The sequence below is a fragment of the Myotis yumanensis genome, unplaced genomic scaffold, assembly GCF_028538775.1.
Source record: "Myotis yumanensis isolate MYYU_CA2020_CCGP unplaced genomic scaffold, mMyoYum1.0.hap1 SCAF_18, whole genome shotgun sequence".
In the NCBI taxonomy this organism is placed as follows: Eukaryota; Metazoa; Chordata; class Mammalia; order Chiroptera; family Vespertilionidae; genus Myotis; species Myotis yumanensis.
Window position 1 is genome coordinate 40,061,602 of NW_027223769.1, and position 15,482 is coordinate 40,077,083.

Below are 15,482 nucleotides of genomic sequence, written 5' to 3' on the forward strand. Positions count from 1 at the left end.
CCTGACCGGCCGGCGGCTCCCTGTGTTCGGGGTCCGGGCTGTGCGGTCGCAGGAGAGGCGGCTGGAGGCATTGCAGGCCAGGCCGCGGCCTCTCTGCCAGGCCTTCTTCCCGCAGGCCGGCCGGGGCCTCAGCCGCTCTCCATGGGGCCGACCTTGCCTCGTGTCAGTCCCCTCTCCTAGTGCGGGAACCTGGGCCTCCTGAGGGGAGCCTGAAGGACCCTGCCCTTCCCCGCGGTTCTGTGAGGCGGGGGCAGGGGGAGCAGGGCTGGTGTTGGACACTCGGGCAGGACGCTGGGCTGGGTCGGTGGCTGAGCTGAACGGCTGCGTCCCAGCCTTCGGCTTCTCCTGAATATGGTCCATGTTTGCAGGAGCCCCGCCGCCATCTGCAGGAGCCGTGGCCTCCGGTTCGGTCGCCTGCCCTCCGCCGGACTCGTCCTAAACCCTCCTCACACCCGAGCTCAGCCTCCGTGGGGAGAGCACAGGGCTGGCGACCAGCGCGAGTCCCGGTCGGATCAGCATCTCCAGCGCCGGAGGAGCAGGACGCGCGGGACTGGCCCCGCTTCCTCTCCTGAAACCCGGGTCCTGACCGGGCGGCCGCGCTGCTGGGGCCGCAGTGGGCTCCTGGGATGCGCTGGGCCCGGTGGGGCCTCGGGTGGGGGCTCGGGTGGGCCCCACCGCCGCCGCCACTCAACCTGTGTGGCACCTGGGAGCCTCAGGTTCCTGGTGTCTGTCTGTTGGGAATGAAGGAAATCCTAGAAATGGGATACAGTCACGCGTGTGTGCGTTGGGAAGCCCGCGCCACCCGGCGCTCCCAGCCAGGGCTCCGTATGACCGCTCCGCTGTGGACGATGGTGATGGCGATCGCGAGGCTAAGAGGACAGAGGCGGCCGGCCTGGGGTTGGGTCCTCGTTCTGTCAGGTGACTCGAGCTTCCCTGCCTCGGTTTCCCCACGTCTGTGGAAGGGGATCTCCACGTGCAGCCTGGCCTGGGGAGCTGGGCCCGGGGGATGCCATGTGCCAGCTCGTGAGGTCACTCTGCCCGTGTCTTCCTGCGGCGACCGCGCCGTTGCCGTGGTCGCTGTGTGATCTTGGGGACGTCCGCTGACCTGTGGGAGCCTCAGTTTCCCTAGATGATGGGGGGACGCAGGGCCCGGGCTGGGAGCGCGGGGTGCCACGTGGGCGCGGTCCCTGGCGCTGCCTCCTCCCGGCTGCGACGTCCTGTCGCTGAGTCACCGGCTGATGTGCGGCCGCCGCCTCCGCTGTGACAGCTGTTGCCTGGCAGGTGCCTCCCCGCGCTCTGGAGCCGCGAGAGGAGGGAGAGCCGGTTTAAGTTTGGAAGGTGCCACCCTCCGGGAGCCGCGGGCCCGCGGGCGGGTGCTCTCCGGGTCGCTGCTGCTGGGCCCTGGGACTCTGGGCCTGGGAGGCACTGGGAGCCCCAGGGGTAGCGGGAATCCCTCTGAGCCATCTCTCGGGGCCGCTCGCCCCACGGGAAGCGCACACATCCCACGGGTCCCCATCAGTGCCCCTGGGTCTCCGGGTCAGGCACCCCAGGTCCTTCCTCTCCCCTGGGCAGAGACCTGCCCGCGATGCCTTCCCGGGAATTCTGGAGGGGCCCTGGCTCACGAGGGGCCTCCTGCTCTGACCCCTGAAGCCACTCCCACCTCGCCCTGGAGGTGAGGGCGGTCCTCACGGGGGAGGGAAGAATGGCGTTGCGAGGCCTTGCACCATGGGTAGCAGCAGGGGTGGCCCACAGCCCCGGGGTGCAGAGGAGGCTGCGGAGGGGGCCACGGGGGAGCCTGTGTGCTCGATGGGCCACGGAGCTGTGGGCGGATGGAGGCTGGCTGTTCCTCCGGCATCTCCAGCCCTCAGTGTTCTCCTGCTCCCCCAGATAGCAGTGTGGGACCCCCTGCTCGGGGTACCCACTGCTGCCAGCTGGGTGACCCTATGTGAGGAGGTCGCCCTAGGATGCAGGCCTGCCCCAGCCCCTGGCAGCAGCTCCGTCTCTGGGGGAACAGGGTCCAGGAACCCCAAGCCCAGAGTTCGCACCGGCTGTAGTTCCTCAGCGCGGCCTCAGGGGACACGAGGGCCCATCTGGGGAGCGGCTGTCCCTGATGGGAGACTGTAGGCGTCCAGGCAGCACGGCGCCTCCTCACCCTCACGGCGCGGGTGTGTCCTGCACCTTCGAGGAGCCTGTTCGCCTGCTGGGCACCTTTGCAGCCCCGGCCGGGCTCGGTGCCCGGGACAGCGGGCCTGTGCGTGCTCATGGCCTGTACCCGCATTTGCACACACACAGGCCGAGGGCTTCCCCTTCGCATGCAGGTTGCTGTCTATGTGTAACCCGCACAGGCAGGGCCCAAAGCAAGTCCGTGAGGAAGGAGGAGCCCATGGAGGCCGAAGAGCCGCAGTCAGCGCAGCACCCACAGCCATCGATCGCCGCTGTGACGTCCTTCACGAGACGCGAGGCCCCGACAGGGCCCCTCCCGCACCCACCCGGCCCTGCGCGCTCCGCTGGGTCCCAGCCACGGCGGGGGGGGGGGGGGGGGGGGGGCGGATAGGGGGTGGCGGGGGACCAGGGAAGAACATCCCACCATTAGCGACGTGGTCTTTGTTTCTGCAGGCGGTGACCCGGCCATCTCTTTAGCGAGCCGCGGGTCAGCGAGCTGGCACACAGCAGCCGCCGCGCGGTGGAAAAATCATAAAGCAGATGGAAGCTTTACATTTTTTGTTTAGTTTTTAAGAGCAGTTTTTATAACATCGCTTAAAACCGGCCCGATGCCTCGCACTGTTTACACTCGGAGCTTTGTAGCGGAGATGTTTACAGCATGGGGAATGTCTTCAGCTATTTTATAGTTATGATATTTAGATAATTGGCAGGGAAAAAAACAGTTTGTTGAGATTGAGGGGATGTGGGTAATCGCGGAGTAACTTATGAGCCTCAATAAATATGTCCAGTTTGGTGGAAAGTACAGACTCACTTAAAACAAAACAACACAAGAGGGAATATCTTCTCCGTGAAATCATTTCCTTTTCTTAATCAAAAGATGACAGGCGGGCCTTAGGACTCCCATCTGCGGCACCCCTCCGTGATTGACAGCCCGTGGCCCGGCCCCGCCCCCGGCCCCGCCACGGCGGCTCCACGCGAGCTCGCGCAGACACTGAAGTTCAGTTTTCGCAGCCCGCCTCCAGAGACGCCCAGCGCCCCTTCCCGTCTCCGTGCAGACTTCTTCTTCTTCGTGTCAAAGAATTTCTGCAGAGCTTGGACTTGGAGCCCTTTGTGACTCTTTTCCACCGCCCCAAAATGGCATTAATCAAAAACAATAACTCCTTTTAACTTTTCTAAGTGCTCTGACGGAAAGTATGGGCCGAGCTGCGTGTGGGCCGCAAATGTGGAGAACGCAAACATTTCACAATAAACATGTTTAAATGAAAGTCCTGGCAAGATAGCCCGAGAGATAGCGCATGCGGGGTTAATTAACGCACGCCCATAAAAATAAACCTCACTTTCAAGATTCGACCAATAAAAATCATTAGCATATTTGGATCAGATGCCGCGGTCTCTGTACAGTGAGGCCCTCCTCGCACGTCGCCCGCCGGAGACCGAGCTCAGCTCGGCCTCGGGCCTCGCTCCCTCTCGCCTGCTGCTTGCTTCCCGTCCGGCGAGACGATGATTTATTCCGGTTTTATCTCCTCTACCTGCCATTGATCTGCCGGCGATGGGATGAGATTTATCATGTTCGATGTAGAACTCCTAGTTAGAGAGCCAGAAAAATGTTTAGTGGCGTAAAAATTCCCATTGTTTGCTTACAACACCCGGTGTTTGATTTTCGCTCTAATCAAATTACCAGTGCGTATTATTTTTACCCCAAGATGTTTATTTGTTTGTTTTTTTTTTTGCTATCTTAAATTGAATCGTTTGGGCCTGTTCACAAACACTATCGTGCAAAAAGAAAAAAAAAAAAAGAAATTCCCTGAAATCCTCCTTGCAGCCAATGTTGACTTTAGGTTGTGGAGAATGGGACGTTCTGAGGTTCGGGTGGATTAGGCATCTCGTCACTTTCTGAGCCCAATGACAGGATAGAAGGTTCCGGCTTTCTATTGCGCCATTTGCCCAGGGAGAGACCCAGCCCCACCACGACGCCATGGTTCCGAAGCTGGCAGCAAAACCAAACTCCTTGAAAGGGACTGAGGCGGGAATTCATCAGGTCAGGAGTTAAGCTGTGACTGCGGAGGCGGTGAAATCCGGAACCGCAGACCCGGCCGCCTCTCAGATCCTTAGGAAAATAAAAACACCGACGAGAAGGATCGGGGAGAAGACTCCACTCGCGTTTCATCTCTCCCAGCCTCACTGCAACTCATTCTGAACTAACATACAGTGAAGCGCTGGGGCAGAACGGCAGGAAGAAAAGAGAAGCACCGTGTCCGGGTGTTCCGACCCCGTTCGCTCTAATAAAGGCCGTGGAGCGGGAGACGCCGGAATAGCTGGCTGGGGATTTGCGGGGATCACGCTCCTCCATGTGCGCGATTACACAGTTCACAGCCGAGGCCCCGGGCAAGCCCTTCTATGGTAGCGTCGTCCCAGCTCGCCCGTCCGGGAGCCAGACAAGTGCCCACTCCTAGGAAAGTGCCTTTCCCACAAACGTTTCTGGAAAAAGGGCCCGGAGTCTCCGGGATCCAGTGGTTTGTAAACAGTGTGGCTTCGGACCCTCGTGTGGTGCCAAAGGGCCTGCTTGAGAGCGTGTGCTCATGGCCACAAACCCACCTCGTGTGTGTGTGCGTGTGTGTGCGTGCGCGTGTGTGTGTGTGCACGCGCGCGCGCATGTGTGTGGTGTGTGTGTGTGTGGGGGGGGGGCGGGGGGCGGGGTGCCTGTCCAGAAGCCTCGCCTAGTGATTCCCGGGGAGGGGCATCTCGCCGTAACACCCAGCACAGCCCGGGGGACTGAGGCTGCGGAGCTTCTCAGCGCCCCTCCCCGTGCCGGGGGCTGGGCCTGGGGAGCCTCCACACGGGGCCTGCAGGGAGGCCTGACCCTGCCCAGACCGGAACCCATCCACAGACGGGGTGGGAGGACGTGATGAGCACAGAGGGCTGCTGACTGGGGTCCCAGACGCACCCCTGGCCTCCAGGCGATAGGATTGAAAATCCCCACGCGGGTGAGACTGGGCCACGGAAAAGGCCAGCCTCCCCATCAGATTCTTTTAAAAATATACATATTTTTATGGATTTCAGAGAGGAAGGGAGAGGGAGAGGGAAATAGAAACGTCAGTGATGAGAGAGAGTCACGGACCGGCTGCCTCCTGCACGCCCCCCACTGGGGATGGAGCCCGCAACCCAGGCATGTGCCCTGACCGGGAATCGAACCCTGGCCTGCTGGCTCCTAGGTCGGCGCTCACCCATGGAGCCACGCCGGCCGGGCATGGCCTCTGGGATGTAGGCACCGGGAGGCGGCTGTGCTTGGGGACACCACCTGCTTCAGGACAGAGCTGCTCACCTCTGCTCCTGAGGAGCCCCCCGCCAGGACGCGGGGGCCTGGGCGAGGCGGAGGGCGTTCCCCCTGGGCAGCGTATGCGCGGCCACTCCTCGGTCCTTTCCCAGGCGACGTGTGGGCTCGGCGGTTGTAATGACCACAGGCGGAGGCCTGGGCTGGACCCGCGAGGCAGGCAGGGGCCCAGGGTGCTGAGTCCGTGCTGAGCTGCCCCCGTTTAGGGGACTTGGACCCGGTCAAGCCCGTCTCTGCTGCTGTGCTGGGGACCCCACCCCTTTGTTCCCTCCTTCGTGCCAGCCCTGGGCCTTCTGTCTCAGGACTGTGCGCACTCGAGTCCCTCCTCTCGCCAGGGCCTGCCCCGCGCTGGAAGCTGCTTGCTGCGTGAGCCCCTCTCCTGGGCCTTTGACTTAAGGTGGGAGGTGTTTATTTACCAGGACTGGGCTGTGGGGTCCCCATCCCCGGGGCCAGGAGGGCCTTCGGAGACCCCCGAGTTCAAGCCCCTTGGTGTTCAGTTGGGAGAGTTGAGGCCTGAAGGGAAGGAACCCCCGAGGCCAGACAGCGAGCCGGGCAAGGGCCAGGCCAGAGCCAGGCTGCCGGTGCTCAGCCCGCGACCTTGACCCCGGGTCACCCTGCTTGTAGGTCAGTGTCTAGTGCAGTCCCCATCCCGTGAGGGTCTCCAGAACTGCCCCTCCTGCTGGCTTATCCTTAGTATAGACACAACAGCAGCAGTGATGTGCCGGGCACGTGCTCTCATGCAGTTAATTAATCATTAATTAATAAGCGCATTTAATTAATTAATCGTTAATTAACGAGCTTGCTTAATCCAGTTAAATTCCTGCGACAACTTATGAGGTAGGTGCTGTGCTCCCCATTTTCCTGATGAGGAAACTGGGTGCAGCCAGGCGGCTGGGTGCTCAGGCCCATGTGGTGGGTGCGTGGCGGAGGGTCCCGCCCAGGCCGCCCGCGCCCGCTCACGCCGTGTGCCCACTCTCCGCGGTGACTCCGATGTGCCAGCTCTTTCCTCTCGGATAGAGTCAGGGATCTGCGTCACACGCTTCGGTGGGGATAAGTAGTGTGTTTCATTTCGGCTGTGTTACCAGCGATTTCTATTTGAAACGAGTTGATTTAAAGAAACCGGCGAGTCCGTTGAAGAAGAATCATAACTGGTTAATGGCACAGGCAGACGCGGTGACAGGGGCGGTGCCGGGTCAGGGACTGGAATGTGGGTGTGCTGTCCCCAACCTCGTGCCGCGGGAGGAGGAGGGACACACAGACATTTCAGGCGAGCCCTGTCCTTCTGGGAGGCGCTCCGGCCGTGGCTCATGGTGTCGATGTTTCTCTCTCTCTCTCTCTCTCTCTCTCAAATCAATCAAACAATCAATCAAAATTCATTGGAGCCAACCCATGTGCCAGGAGGTCATGGTTTGATTCCCGGTCAGGGCACATGCGGGGGTTGCGGGCTCGGTCCCCAGTGTGGGGCGTGCAAGAGGCAGCCGATCCGTGATGCTCTCTCATCATTGATGTTTCTCTCTCTCTCTCCCTCTCCCTTCAATAAATAGAAATATGTTAAAAAGAAGAGAGAAGATGCCAGTGGTATCCTTTCATTCACTCCATTTGCACATGCACGTTCGCATCGATGCGCCAACCCACCAATGTGTTACCTTTCTAACCCCTCACGCGTCACTCTCCCCCCACCCGCCCACTCGTGTGGCTGTGCGTCCGCTCAGCCCTTCCCGCTGCGCTCACCTGTGCGTGTGTTTCACTCATTCGCAAACAAAACACTTTGAAAGCAATTGAAGCCTCTGGAGAAACGTGGCAGAGTGACCACCACCCAGGTCACCGGGCGCGGCCACGTGCGGGTGGACAAGCACGTGTGAGAGGTGCAGGCCCTGCCCGTCTACTGTGACTGTGGGATCCCAGTGTCACGTGGGTGCCGGGTCTTGAGGCCTCCCCCCCCCGCCCCGCCCCGGGCTTTCCCTGGGTTTGACTGTGCTTTCGTGGGGCGCCCCGGACCTCTTGTGACCCTGAGCCGTCCTTGGGCTGCCCCTAGAACAGCCGTGGGCAAACTACGGCCCGCGGGCCGGATCCGGCCCGTTTGAAATGAATAAAACTAAAAAAAAAAAAGAGACCGTACCCTTTTATGTAATGATGTTCACTTTGAATTTCTATTAGTTCACACAAACACTCCATCCATGCTTTTGTTCCGGCCTCCGGTCCAGTTTTAGAACCCACTGTGGCCCTCGAGTCAAAAAGTTTGCCCACCCCTGCCCTAGAACGAGAGAACCCTGAGGATCCCCTGGGAAGCAGTCGATGGTCAAGTGCGGGCACCAGGGCTGTGGTGTGCCAGGAGGGAGAGAGCGGCTGTCGTCTTGGTGACGACTGAGGGGCCCGCGTGGCCAGCGTGGCAGGCGTGGCGTGGGCAGGACATGCAGTGGCGGGCACAGCGGGAATAAAAACCCGCCAAGGGTCACGCAGGCCGAACGCGTCCTTCTCTTCTCCCGAGGAGGAGAGTCCGCCAGTTCCTGAACGTCACACCGTCCCTGAAAGACGGGCGGGGTGGGTGCTGTGGTGTGTGTTTCTCTCGTTGAGACTCTGTATCCGAAAGCACGGAAACCTGCCCTGGCCGGTGTGGCTTAGTGGGTAGAGTGTCGGCCCGTGGACCAAAGGGTCCTGGGTTCGATTCCAGTCATGGGCACGGACCTCAGTTGCAGGCTCCTCCTCAGCCCGGGCCCTGGTCGGGGCGCGTGCGGAAGGCTACCAGTCGCTGTGTTTGTCTCACATCGATGTTTCTCTCTGTCTTTCCCTCTCTCTTCCACTCTCTCTAAAAATCAATGAAAAAATATCCTCGGGTGAGGATTAAAAACAAACAAACAAACAAAAAAACCCAAAAGCGTAGACTGTTCATTTATTTATATTTGTTAATCCTCACCCGAGGGTATTTTTCCATTGATTTTTAGAGAGAGTGGAATAGAGAGGGAGAGACAGAGAGAAACACTGGTGTGAGAGCAACACATTGATGGGTTGCCTCCTGCACGCGCCCTGACCAGGGCCCAGGCCGGGGAGGAGCCTGCAACCGAGGTCTGTGCCCTTGACCACAATTGAACCCGGGACCTTTCAGTCCACGGGCCGACTCTGTATCCACTGAGCCACACCGGCCAGGGCTGTGCTGACCGTGTAGAAAGCGTCCGCTGCAAGGAGCCTTTCGGTGCGCAGCCCGTGTCACCTGTCCACTCGCGCAGGCGGGCGGCCCCTGCTGGCTCCGGGGTCCAGCCTGTGCCACACCAGGAAGGCGGCCCGGTGGCCAGCTGAGAGCTCATCCTGCCCCGTTCAGGCTGTAGGCGACCCCCTGGGGGCCCGCCTCCCCCCAGGATTCATGAAGCCTTCGCCCAAGGAACCACCTTACCTGTGGGTCAGAGCCCCGCCCACATTGAGGCTCAGCTCATGGCCAATCACAAGAGTTCTCACCCGGTTGCCTAGGTAACCAGAGGGGACCCTGGAGGAGGACCACGGGACGGGAAGACACACAGGCACACGGGGTGGTCCCGGGCGCTCATCCTCCGTCCCCATCGCCCCATCCAGGCCCTCGCCACCCCACCGCCCAACTGGCCTTTGGCTTGTTGCTTTACTTGATTGAAAATACACAGCCACGAGCACGCAGGGCAGCCAGCAGTGCGGCCGGGATACTGTTCCTTTCTCTTCTGGTTTATTTGTGAAGGAATCTACCGTATAAATCACTCGACGCCACCAAGACAGAAAGGGAAATGTCATGTTTGAATGGAGGGTGCAGGGCGCACTCCCATGACCATCCAGAACACGTGGCTGTTGGTGGCCCTTCCTGGGGGTGGGGGGCGGGTATTTTGTGAGCCTGGTTGCAGACCACATGCCGAGCTCAGGCAGCTCCGCCCTCTGTGACCATGGGAGGCGCCGGGTGCCTGCCGCTCGTGCCATCAGAAAGCCCGGTCGGTGTCTGCCGGACAGTTCCCGGGCGGTGCCATTTGCCAGGACTTGTTCAATGAACAGCCATGTTTTGACCTGGACGTGTTATTAAAGTTGCCATTCTCTCCTAAATTACGTCTAATGAACATATTTGCATGTTATCGGAGAGGGCAATACATCATCTCAAATTTCGGCGTTTAAGCCCGCATCACTCAAAGCAGCTTTGGTGGATTAGTAAGCAGGTGAAATCAAAAATCTCATTTCATATCTGACATTAATAACTTTCAGGGGGAATGAGCATTGGCATTTATGTCTGGCCCGGCTTCGAGCCCAATGTCCTAGAAACACAAGGGCAGCAGACAAACCTCCTCGCCAGATAGGAAAATAAATCATGCATAATGCCGGATTCCTACCTTACATGTTAATTAATGTGCGCAATCAATTACCGATGTTACAATATGAGCAAGAAACTGGTGGGGAATGGGGTCATAAAAAATACCTATAGATTTATCTGCTTCTGCTTTTTTTTTTTCTATTTAAACAAATAGTCTTCAAGCCCGTGAATGCTGTGCTGAGACATGCTCTGAATAATAAGCATCATAAAATCTAATCAGATTTATAAGAGGAATTGATTGTTGTGGCAGGAGGAGAGGGAGGAAAATAAGCTGGAATTTAAGTGTTAATTTTTATGCTAATCCACAGTGGCTTCATATGAAGCAATTTTGTTCTGTGCCACAAATATAAAATTGTCCCTTGCAGAGAAATGTCAGCTTGCTAGACCTGAAAGCAGTAATTTATTAGGTATGTTTCTATTAGTATGTGTCACAGTTGTTAGCAGGCTATACACACAATGGTGCTTCATACTTATCCTCCAAGTCTCCGAATGTTGCAGCTCAGTGGCTGCTACGTGGGGGCATTAATACATTATCATATGCGGGGTGGTCTGTGCCCTGTGGACAAAAGGCTATTTAATACAATTTAATGTCATTCCGAGGAGAAGTGGAAAAATAAAGACGGGGAATAAAATGGCATCTGTGTGTTTCACAGTGCGCTCATGCACGAACCCTCGGTTTAAGAGGTATGACATTTCTGCCAAGAAAAAGAATAAAAACTGGGCCATTTTCCCCCCCACCTCTAACCCGCTCCCCACTGCAGTCCTTTCTCAATGCTATTAAGTGATCGATTTACACGGCCCCGTGATGATGTCATCCGTAGGAAGGGGAATGCAGAAGACAGCAAAACCCGCGCGCCGGTGACCTTGTTTCAGAATCCCGGGGACCCCGTCGGCCCCGCGCCCCCGCGGATGGTTTGGGAAGGGTGTGCTTTTTTTTTTTTTTTTTTGGACAATCGCTCGCTACTGGGGAGTGAATTAATAGAGTTAAGGGTTCTGATGCAATTCACATATAGGTCAATTAGATGCACCAACATCTGCTGTCACCGTCATTTGCATGCGGCATTCATATGTTAATGACGCCTCTTTTTACTCAAGTAATATATTTAAAAAACAAGATTTGCATATCGGTTTGGATCGGTATATTATAAGCGATTTATCATTTGCTCCTTCCCCGGGCCGGGCTGGCGGGGAGCACGGCTCCTGAGTGACGGCTGGTGTGTCTGAGCCGGGCCCCGATTCATCCCGGAGCCCCCCATTCCAGAGCCGCTCCCCGCCCGATAAATCAATACCGACACAGATGGACGGGTGATAATCTATTTAGAATGCCTGATAGCAAATATTGGTGCACAGATGATGAGAGTGGTAACTGTTTTAGCAGCAAAGCCTCGTCTTTCTCCTTCTGCGAATGGTAAGTTGGGACACCAAAAAAAAAAGAAAAAAAAGAAAAAGTGGCCCCCCCACCCCCCCACCCCCACCCCTTGGACTTGGTGTCGGGCGACCTGCCGGCTGGGTCCGGATGGCTAAGGAGGGAGCCTGATGGGGAGAACAAAGAGGCTCCTGCTCCCGCCAGCGTCCTCGCCGCCCCCGCGTCTTTAACAAACAGGACCTCTTAATGGGGTTGTGTCTTCAGGTGTAAATAGCATGAAACGCGCGTCTCCTCTCCTTTCTGCCCCGATCCTGCGCCAGGAGTGAGAAAATAAAGTGGAGGTTGTCAGCCCTGGCAGCTGCTTGGAGCCCTGATAAATATAAGCTCTTATTGATCTGATGGAAATGAAAGGTCCCAGCGCTGGTGTCTCCAGCCGTCACCCGTGGCCTCGCGCGGGGTGGGGGTGGGGGTGGGGGTGGGGGCGGGGGCGGGGGCGAGGCGCTCCTTCTCCCACCCGGGGCTTGGATTTCCTCTCTCACCTTTTCCGGTGAAGTTCCCTGACCCCCGCCTGTCGCCAGGATGGGGCGGATTGGTTACATTTCACTTTACGTCGTTTCTTTCTCTATTTTCTCTTGTGACAGGGACCTGGGACGGCCCTCCCGCAAGCTGTCAGTGCCCGGGCCAGCTGCCTCCTTTCGAGGGTGTTTCTCGCCAGACTGACAGTCCCTACGACAGCATGCAGTTGAGCTAAGGTAAGACGCCCGGTGCTGGTGGCTTTGGCCGGACATGAACTCCAACGCCACAGGCCCCCCTCTCCTCCCAGGAGCTCTGGGCCAGGTGCTGGCCGGACCTGTGCCCGGAGGCACTGCTGTGTGGTGGGGAAGGGAACAAAGGGGCCATGAAAATATGTCCCGTTGTATTGATTTCAAGAGGAAGGAGAGGGAGAGAGAGAGAAACATCAATGATGAGAGCGAAGCGTGGATGGGCTGCCTCCCGCACAGCCCACACTGGGGGTGGAGCCCGCAACCCGGGCACGTGCCCTGACCGGTGTGTAGGTCGACACTCAACCACTGAGCCACGGCGGCCGGGCACAGTGTCACTCTTCACCTTTTCCTGACGTTTTCTGCCGCGATGAACTCCAGGCTTCAGTTCCCAGTCCCGAGGTGCCGCTGACACGTTCTAGTTCTGGAAGCGCCCGTATTCCTCGGAGTGGTTTTGCCACAACCAAATCGAAGGGAAGGTTTGAAATGGCTTTCTGAGACCCGCGACTCCCCGTGACAGTGTGACGGTGCGTCTCCGTCGACATGGTTGCGATGTGCCACAGGACGTCACAAGCGAAAGGGAACGTTGAAATCCCGGCCGTCGATACAGGCCCCGCTCAGGGAGGCTCCGCAGGCAGCGCCCGATCGGGTGTATTCGCAGTCGCCCAGGTGCAGGGGCCGGGGGAAGATAGGGCGGGCGAGGACACCTGTGGCTGGTGCCGTCCAAGGGGACGCTGTGCGGACGGGGACAGGGACCGCGTGCCGTGCCACTGCCTCGCGGACTTCGGGGGGAGAGCGTGTCTGCAGCGAAAGGGCTGGCTGTTTTCCGTCTATTGGAGTGAGAACGTGTTGATTTCACACTGCGGTGGGTGTTTTCCATCAGCCGCTTGGCGGTGTGACCCGCGCTAAGGAGAGGGGCGGCGTGGCCTCGGGCTCGGGCTCGGGCTCGGGCCTCCCTCTCAGGCTCCCCGGGGCCCGGGCTCCTGGGGAGGCGGCCGCCCACCGCTCCTGGCGGCTGGGGCTCCCGGAAGGTGCTGTTGGCGCGCTCCCGCCCCGGCATCTCCCAGGCAGAGCCGCTCTCGGCTCCGTGGCTGTTTGCTTGGGAAAACAAGCGTGCGGGTGCCAGTAAGGTTTAGGATCCGCCTGCCAGAGACGGGAATGTCTGCAAAGACTATTTTCCCTCTCGGGAGGCAAACACAGATGGGGGAGTCAGGAGCCTTACAGTGTGGCTGCTCCATCGGGGGTGGGGGGTGGGGATTCTGCCGTGTGGATGCTCACAGCGCCGGGAGGCCCAGCTCGGCGCGGGTGCTGGGGCCTTGGGTAGGGCGATGGGCGGGCTGGCTTTGGGGTGCGGCCCCGGGCTCCTGCTTCCTGAGCGGGGAGAGGAGGGAGGTGGGGGGCTGCCGTGGCCCCTTGATCCACGGTGAATGGGAAGGGAAGACAGGGCCACACCCAGTGTCTAATGAGTCCCGTGATTCAGACGAAGGCTTTGAACAGATGGGCACTGGCCTCGCCAGGCAGCCTGCCACCGGGGCCTGATGGTGAAGGGCGCCGCGCCCTGGGCATCGGCCGCGGGGAGGCGGGGAGGTTCCGCTTGGGGACGCTGTGTCGGGGTGGCCCTCGGGTCCTGGGAGCTGTGTGTGGGATGGGGACGTCCCCTCCCAGAGCGAGCTCTGCGCCCTGGAAACCAGAAGGGGGCCAGGCCTTGGAGATGGGCCACACGGACACCGCCCTCCCGGCCTCTTGCTGTCTTGTGGGCCTTGCACTCGGATTCCAGGCCCTGGTGTGGTCCTGTCCCCGGGCCCTGGGACCCGGCCGAGCTGGCTGAGCAGTGTCTGGACATCTGAAGGTCCCGGTGGGGACGCAGCCCTCACGCTCTCCCCCAACGCCCTCCAAGGCCTGACATTTTAAAGTCCTACTCGAAATGCTGCACAGGCAGCGGTGGGGCAACCAGACGGCCACCCCGAAGCTCCGTCGCAGGAAGCCCCAGCCACCCGCCTTGGGAGCCTCTCCTCCACGTTGGCGATGGGACCCCCGCCCCCCACTGTCGACCCTGACGTGGCTCCAGGTGGCTCAGGAGGACCAGGCCCGGCTGTGCACCCTCCAGCCTTATCCTCCCGAGGGACCCTGTGCTGTCTCAGCGCCCACAAGGTCTTCCCTCCCCCACCCGACAGACACAGAGTGGCTCCCCCAGTCCCCAGGGCGTGGGGGGACCTGGCCCCGGTGCCTGTCCCGCGTGGCTCCCGAGTGGCTCCGTGTGGACGTGAGTCAGCGGCCTTCGCGGTAATGACTGCAGTTCGCGCTGCAGAGGGGGTGCTCTGGGAGCACCGAGGGGCGCGGGTAATGGTAGTTTCTGTGCGATAACGATGATTGCCGGCATGTGTGCGGGGTTCTGTGTGGCGTCCGATCGGCACCAGGAGAGCTCGGCTGGGAGGTAGAGATCCCGGTAGAGGCCCGGAAGCCGCTGGCGGCGTGGGGATCGAGACCTGTGACTCTCCCTGTGCCGGAGACACAGTCTGAGCAAGTGGACTTGAGCCGAGAGGGAGGGTGGGGGCGCAGGGCTGGCCTCGGGCCCTGGGGAGGACCTGGGCTCACCCTCTCCGGCCGCCTCGCAGGCAGAAACGGCGTTAGTGCCATTTTCCAGGCGTGGAAACTGAGGTCACAGAAGTTTCCGGTCGCCCAGCTGGTGGATGGTCAGGCCATGCCATGAGGGGCCTTCCTCCTGATTTGGGAGCCTGGCCCCTGGCCATGGAGCAGCCGGGAGGAGACAGACCAGGTCCCCGCCCCCAGAGAGCTTCTACCTGGGAGGGTGGGGGAAACAGGCCATCACAGAGCGGATGGTGACAGATGGGGCAGGGCCGCTCTGCGCTTGGAGGGGCCATGGTCAGGGATGGCCCCTGAGGAGGCACATGGCAGTGATAGGGATGAGGGGCCTGGAGGAGACAGCCGGCAAAGGTCTGGAGGGAGCAGCACCTGCAAAGGGCCTGGGGTGGGGAGGAACTAGCCACGTCTGAGGGCCAGCCCGCAGGCCTGCGATGCTGGGGCCCTGAGCTCTGGGCTCAGGTGATCTGGATTCCAGGTGGCTTTGCAGACCCTAGTGAGGAACTTCCTTTTACGTTCATGTTGCTTTTACTTATTTATTTTTAAAATATGTTTTCATTGATTTTTAGAGAGAGAGGAAGGGAGAGGGAGAGAGAGATAGAAATATCAATGATGAGAGAGAATCACTCATCAGCTGCCTCCTGCACGCCCCCTACTGGGGATCCAGCGTGCAACCCTGGCATGTGCCCGGACGGGGAATCAACTGGAGAGCTCTTGGTTCCTGGGTTGAAGCTCAACCACTGAGCCACACCGGCCAGGCATGTTCCTGATGCTTTTAATCGGAGGGTGTGTTTGGAGAGACCCTCTGTCCCAGGCAGGGAGGTGCTGGCAGGCGCTGGAATTCTGCGAGTGGCTGGGAGCGGCTCCTGGCAGGCTGTTTGCTGTGGCCTGGGACGGGGGTGGGCGGGGGGGGGGGGGGGTGTCCTGGTGACAGGTCTACGCTGG

General features: G+C 59.6%; 1 protein-coding gene across 1 annotated transcript in view; it reads left to right on the forward strand.

Moving 5' to 3' along the window:
* The window catches only part of ZNF536 (zinc finger protein 536), a 286,091-nt gene that overhangs the window by 78,019 nt on the left and 192,590 nt on the right, over window positions 1-15,482 (forward strand). The window contains 1 exon segment of the mRNA XM_070398529.1: window positions 11,817-11,927. The gene's annotated coding sequence lies outside the window, so the exon portion shown is untranslated.